This window comes from Grus americana, chromosome 2 (genome assembly GCF_028858705.1).
Source record: "Grus americana isolate bGruAme1 chromosome 2, bGruAme1.mat, whole genome shotgun sequence".
Lineage (NCBI taxonomy): Eukaryota > Metazoa > Chordata > Aves > Gruiformes > Gruidae > Grus > Grus americana.
Window position 1 is genome coordinate 58,868,096 of NC_072853.1, and position 7,423 is coordinate 58,875,518.

Below are 7,423 nucleotides of genomic sequence, written 5' to 3' on the forward strand. Positions count from 1 at the left end.
AGAGCACTCATTCTATATCGTGTCAGGCAGAACCCATCTCCTTATGAATTCAAGTTCTTTGCGCTGCTTTGGACCTGGAGACGCTCATTAGGTGCTTTGGACATTAATTGTGGAAGGCCTTCACCTCTTCTTGTGCTGTGAATTTCTGTTCTAGCCTAAGAGTACAATACACGACCTAACAATGTATTGCATGCACAAAATAGTCTGTACCATAAGGCAGAATAAATAACTAACAAGAAAAAAGTCTGTGAACTTGTGCTTACGTTTTGTTTCAGTTGCAAAGAAAATAAATACACTGGAGGCACAGAGATCTCTTTGCTCAGCCTTATGCAACAAATAATTTTGGATCAAGTCTGAATTGAGAATGAAGTAAAGAGTCAGAATTCATAATAACAATGATCAGGATCATGTACAATACAAAAATTCAATTTTTAGTTTTATTTAAGTCTAGAAAGTCAGAAGGCGCTTGCTGTCAACAAGAGAGTGGTATATTGATTTAATTGAATTCTGGTGATTTATCAGGTTATTAAAAAGAATTGGGAACACGATTTGCTCTATGATCATGTTATCATCTTAAAACTTTTGAGTGGAAGAGCAGAAGACTCTCAGAGAAGTCTTCTTCAGGTTACAATAGTCTAACACTCTCAGAGTCTTTACTAATTATTTCAAATATTTGTGTTCAGATGTAATGTGAATGTTATTCCTACCAGCCCAACAGAGCTGGGGCTGTAGGTGTGCGAGGGACAACATTGTGCCTTTCGTCCTAACTGCAGCTAGCAAAACTTTCAGCCTCCAGGAGGCACATTAAGTACAAAGCTGCGGCAGTGAAAGAGCTTGAGCTGCATTTACTACACTTTTGACCTGGCTATAGAGGCTCTCTGCTGCTCAGCAGAGATATATGATGCTATGGTTAAACATGCGCTGAATGTTTGAGGAAGCAAAATGGTAAGAAATAGGAAGGCTAGTATTCAGACATTTATTCTGGAAGGTACTGTGAGCATTTAGAGGGGGGATCAGAGGTGAGAAATAAATTAAAGTGCCTCTTAACAAACCACCTACCTAAGCAAAATCCACCATAATTTTATGCAGATCAGTTTTTTTAATGTTAATGCATTAATTTTCTGTTTCATTTTGTGAAGGGAAGGTATGTAAAGTTGAAAGGATATGTCAGTGAGGGGCCAAGAGTTATTCAATATTTTTTGAATAAAATATTACTGCGTAAAACAGATGTACTATGATGAATTACAACGAAAAAGCAGCTAGAATTGCATGTCAGAAATAAAAAACTGAATCTCTGTTATCACACTGGATAAAATTTATTTCTATTTATTGAGCCATGAAATCAGTAGACAATTCTAGTTTGAAGGTTGAAAATGCAAATTAGAGGAGGACATTATCACCTGACAAACTTCTTACAATGATTTTTCCAGTTCTGTGCTTACAAAACTATAGCCAATTTAATACTTACATTGTGTATGCTTTCATCCCACTGTGTTTCAATTCTGAAGAGAACACCAGGAAATAAACAGTATTTTCACAACATGTGAAGAAAGAAAGCAAGCTATTTTCATTGATACAATTGCCTTTAAAAAATAAAGATATCCTTAGTTTTACATTATGCTTAGATAAATGACATTTGTAGGTAGATTCAGATCGTTACACTTGTTAAAAAGTATCTGTAAATATGGTAAAGAACTTAAAAATATTCAGCATTATATGAACTGAAAAAAAACCCCAATAAAGCCTTCAAGATACATGCTTTTTTTTTTTTTTTTTTTTTTTTTTGAGAGAGAGAGGTCTAGTCTTTCAAAGTTTAGGAGGAGCCGATATGTTAGAAGGGAAGTATCTAGGACTTTGTGTTCTCCTCTTCCAGAACCTCCTACAAGGTAGGAATACTTTTCTCCTTCTAGCCTTGTTTATGATAAGCATTGCTAATGGCAGACGGTGGCACGGGTCAGGTAGCTTTTAATCTGAAGTCGTCTTTGGCGTAGCTTGCTTCTTTTACCGTTCACTGTCTGATGGGGAAGCTGTGTTTTATTGCTTAATTGTAAAACATGCATCACATTAGGGACAGCAAAACGACGTTTCACACAAGGGGATAATCTGTTGAGTGGGTCTTTAGTTTGCTATTTAACAAGCACAAATTTCATGTTTAGTTAGTGCAGTTAATTTTTTAAAAAAACCCATAAACTTTCAAATAATTTGCATAGGATCACCATCAATGCAACATGAGAACTTTCTTGATTTTAAATTTAATATTATATTTGACTTTTTATTTCTCATTAAAAAAATAAAATCTAAAGAAACCTGAATGTCTAAATGAAGTTTTATACCTTTGTGCTTTCTCTCTGGGTAAGAGGAGAAATATTAATGCCTTTTACACTAATTAAAGCTAAGAAATAAAAATGTGCCAAGGAATAAGGGTAATGACAAGGATAAGTATTACTAAAAGACTCTACTCTTTCAGGACAGTAAAATAATTTGTCAGTTTTTTGAAATCTCTAGCTGGTAATTCAGAGATTGAGGAGTTACTTTGGCTGTTTTACTTTTCTTCTTTCTTATCTTGCTCTCAGAAAACTCTCGAGCCCTGGGGCCCGCGGTGGGCCTGTGTGAGGGCAAGAGCAGCAGTATGTCGTTGGTACTGAGCAGGAGGTGGGAAGGGGGATGAGTGTAATCCTTTGATAAAGCAGGTTGAAGTTCTCCCTTTATTTTTTTTTTTCCTTCCTTTTCCTTTTCTGCAGAGAGCTGGTAATGGCGTATGCGAAGACTTCATGTCAGGCTGAGACAGCATGCCTACAATCCTAGGTTTGTAACTGCAGTTAACCTGACCACCTGTGCTACCTTTTGTTCTATAAAATTCTGATTTATCTTTATACTGGAAGCTTTGACAATAGAGTTAAGCTGAATGGGAGGGAGAACATTGGAGAAAGGAATATTGCAATTTAAAGTACAAACCTCTTAGTGTTAAAACGCCTCTAATGCAGTGACTGGGTAAGTGGAGGAGGGTTCACTGGAATGTCAAAGACAGCCCCTGCAATTTTTATATCACTTAAACCCAAAAAGGCAGACAAGTGAAAGTACTGTTACTGCTGAAACGTGTTAATTTACTTTTTCTGATCATCAGTACATATCACTATCTGATAAAAACAGAAGCATTTTCCAAATGGATTTTTAAGAACAATTGATCTGGGTAGTTTCTAAATGCATTGATATCTGTCGGGTCTCTTTTTTTAACTTGGACTTTTTTTAATTGACATCTTTCTGTTCTTACATTTCGTTTCTAGCTTTATGAATCAGGTGATTTTTTAAAGTGCTGTTTGTGTACTTTTCATATTCTGTTTAGTGATTACTGTCTGAAATAACATACTTATCATTTTTGACATGCAAAGAACAGAGATAACCAATATAACAGCTTTATCTATTGCTTTTTTCTTTTAAGACATTAATAGTCAGCTTTTGTTTTAGGCTCATGATAGAAACTGAAGGAAAAGAACATTTCTTCAGGCATTTGTAGTTTTTTTCCCTTTGACTATTAATTAGTCTATAGCATGCTTTTATTGAATGCTTCATTAGTTTAGCGTGACAGAAAATCAACAAAGACTTGCATTTTGTTCTCAATCTAGTTTGTATCTACCTGCCTATTATTCCCACTAAACAGATACTCCATAAACAATGTTTGGTTATCTGTTATGTATAATTGAAAAGCCTCTTATGTTGTTCATTTGCCATTCTCAGCCATGCATGGGTATTGAGACTTGGAGAAAAAAATTGAACGTGTTTGCATCGGTAAATTGAATTTTTTGTACTTGTACTAATCTTCACAAGTGGCATTTGGGCTCCGTAGGCAATAAAAGAAAGAAAAAAGGAGAGACTTTGTTTTTCACCCCTTTTTTAAAATCTTAATTTAATTCCAAAGCCAGAGGGTAATTGTCCTCGTAGGAGGTGGGGGCAATGGAGCTTGTGGAAGCTTGACTTTTACTTTTTGGTACTGACTGTTTAATTTCTGTAGTATGTTCACATACCAATACAAATCCACTAAGGAATGTATGTAAAAGAATAGATTTCCAACACGAAGCTTCATCAAGATAAGAAGGCAGTGTAAGAAGACAATGGGAAGCAAATGAAAAGACATTAGCTTGGTCTCCATTGCTCCAGTGTCTGAGCACACCATCATCTTCAATATGTTTGTCTGCACAGTACCCTTGAGGTGAAAAAAGGGTCTTCACTCATTTTTCCTAGTTACCTCTGCCCATGGGTAATTGAGCCACGGAGAGCCTGAAAAGGGCCTATTTACAGTAAGGTGAAAGCTCCTCAGAGCTTGCTTTAGGCTAACCAGCAATATTAGCTCAGCTGTCATGAACAGCAAAAGCTGCACAGAACTGTGCTGGAAACCGGGTTTGCAGAGGCAGCTGGACCCTTGGACCGGTGCACTGTAACCCGCTGCTGCTCGCTTACAGATCACTGGCGTGAGACTGTACGGGCTTCAGAATTGGCTCCCCCCTGCTGCCAGCTCCCAGGGCAGAGCCGCAGGAACAGCACTTCTTTCCGAGGCTTACCTGGCTGCTTTGCTCTCTAAGCCTGCAATGGGGAGCACTGCAGGAAGGAGATAGGAGGATGATGATGAAACAGAAATTTTCAGCACTAACCACAGGTTCTGGTGAGGGGCCATCAGCTGGTCAGGCAGAGAGTGGTCATCTCGGTGGTGGCACTGAGCTCCATGAGGGGATGTAAGGACAGACCTACAGTCAGCTCAGGTAAAACCAAAGGTCCAGCTAGTGAAGTATTTTGTTTACAGCAGTTACTATTGGTGGATGCCTGAAGAACTTGTTTAGTCCACTGGATTTCACTTCTGAGTATTTAGTAAGCTTGAAATGTTTGGGTTTTTTGTTTTGTTTTGTTATGTTTTGTTTTTAAATGTGGTCGTCTGGCTTCCCTTTGTGCTCATGTAAACTTTATCCTTCAAAGCATCCTCTTGCAATGAGTTGCTCAGGTTTATGACCTGTGGGATTTTTTTCTGTGGGAAGGACATCCTGCTCTTATTGCTTAGAATAGGGCTCCTATTTTCATTTTATGAGGGACAAGTGGGGTTTTGGTGAGGAAGGAAGACAGAGATAATCATAAAATCATAAATCATAAAATCATTTTGGTTGGAAAAGATGTTTAAGATCATCAAGTCCAACTGTTAACCTAGCACTGCCAAGTCCAACCACTAAACCATGTCCCTAAGCGCCACATCTATGTGTGTTTTGAATACCTCCAGGGATGGTGACTCAACCACTTCCTAGGGCAGCCTGTTCCAGTGCTTGACAAGCCTTTTGGTGAAGAAATTTTTCCTGATATCCAATCTAAACCTCCCTGGCACAATTTGAGGCCATTTGCTCTTGTCCTATCGCTGGCTACTTGGGAGAAGAGACCAGCACCCACCTGGCTACAACCTCCTTTCAGGTGGTTGTAGAGAGCGATAAGGTCTCCCCTCAGCCTCCTTTTCTCCAGAATAAAAATGACATATTGAAACACATAGCCATGTTTTTCCTATTGGATGATGTCCTGGATCATGTCCATTCTCTTCCTCTACTGAACAATGAGCTTTTTTGTCTCAGTCCCATGCATCGGGGTCCTGGTGTGGTGGTGTTTTTTGGTTGTTTTGGGTTTTTTTTTTTTGTGTGTGTGAGAGCTAAGGGGGTGGACCTTTCTGCTGATTTAGGATTTCTGCCCAGGAAAATCTTCTCTAACTTCAGAATAACCTTTCCAAGGGTTTCAAATTTTTGAACTTCTTAAGCCTCCAGGAATTTTGTACTATTTTACCCTCCAGGAATAAATAAAACTGAAGCTTAAAGAAATATAGAACCTATAAATGGTTTCTGATCCAAATATCCCTGTCTATAGATTGATGATACAAAAGACGATGCACAGATCTACCCTAGACATTCAAAAATGTGGGCAACATGCTCTGGCCTTTTCTCCCCACCAAGAAGTCTTTGAACTTCTGTCACATTCAGTTATAGAGTGCAGAATCTTTAGAACTCTGTGCATTGTTGCTTTTTTGCATTGCTAACTCTCCCTCTCACTCCTGCAAAGAGCTGATTGCTTTTCGCTTTAACTTCTTTTTGCCAAATTACCTCTTTGCTGTGTAGCTTTCTGTATCTTTTGTCAGGGGATTCACCTTCCTACCTTGTAGCCTTATAACTGGCCGGCACTTTTCTTTGATGTGATTTAGTGGTGTTGGTGTATTTTGTTACCCAAGGGGTTGCTTCCATTTAAATGCAAGATTGTCAAGGTTTAATGAATATTGTTGTTTATGGTCTCTCACCAGCCCTTGGAACTGCATTCTAAATGTAATTAAAAAGCCACAAAGAAAGCAAACATTGGAAGTGTGGGGATTCTTGATTTTTAATCTGGCTGTTACCTATAATGAGTTGTCAATACTAAGCAATTTATAGGTGGCAAAGGGAAAAAATTCTCAGATCATTACAGATGTTTAACTATTTATAAACTACAGTGAAGATTCTGTAACAGGAAAGATCACTGCAATCGGTGAGAAGGTCTCAATAAATGACTTTTGAACAAAGCTGCCGTTGAACAGGGCCACGGCAACCTGAACAATTCCTGCTAAGGTGCCTGTTGGGGTCCTAGGCAGCCTGCAAGGCAGGGTCAGAAAGAAAAACTGCCCTGACAGACATGCCCTGAAACCTGCTCCAGCTAAACTCCATATATGCTGATACCTCACAGTATTTCTGGAAGTAATGGCTCTGGAGATGGAATTTCTTTCATTTTTTTTTAACCCCAACCTTCCTGAACTCTCCATGAATCAGGAAGTCAGGTTTTGAAGACACCTTGCTCCATGGGAAAATGTCTCATGCCCATCCTCTAAGAGACAAGACCTAAAAAGGCTTCCTCCACCCGGCTGGGACAGTTCCTGATCATAGAGTATGACTTTTTAACTTCTGTTATGTTTTGACTGGCTTACTACTGATACGTAAAAGGAGAAGAGATGAGCACTTCATATTTCTCAGCAGGACACCATTACTACTGCTGTCCTTTTCTTTTCAGACTCTTTCCATGTTTTCTGCCACCAAGTTGAATAAATGGGCCAGAAGGGAGACGCGACTCCCTCAATCTCACTCTCTTTTCCTCCAATGGGCAGTGTAACCGAATCACCCTAAGGGAACATGAGCACTTGGGGTTTTTTCCATAGATCATCCATTGCGATACAATTTGTAGTCAGCGTGAACACAGAATGTGTCTGTGAGATGGGTCCACCATAGACACAATCTCGCTAGGGAAGCATTGGCACAGGTCAGCTGTGATCTTAAAGCTATGGAATTAAACACTTTAAAAAAAAAAAATCAGTTGAAAAAAAGATTTTTCCCACGAGGATTATTTGGTGCAATAGCTAAAATTGAAACGGTGTGAAATGCTTCTG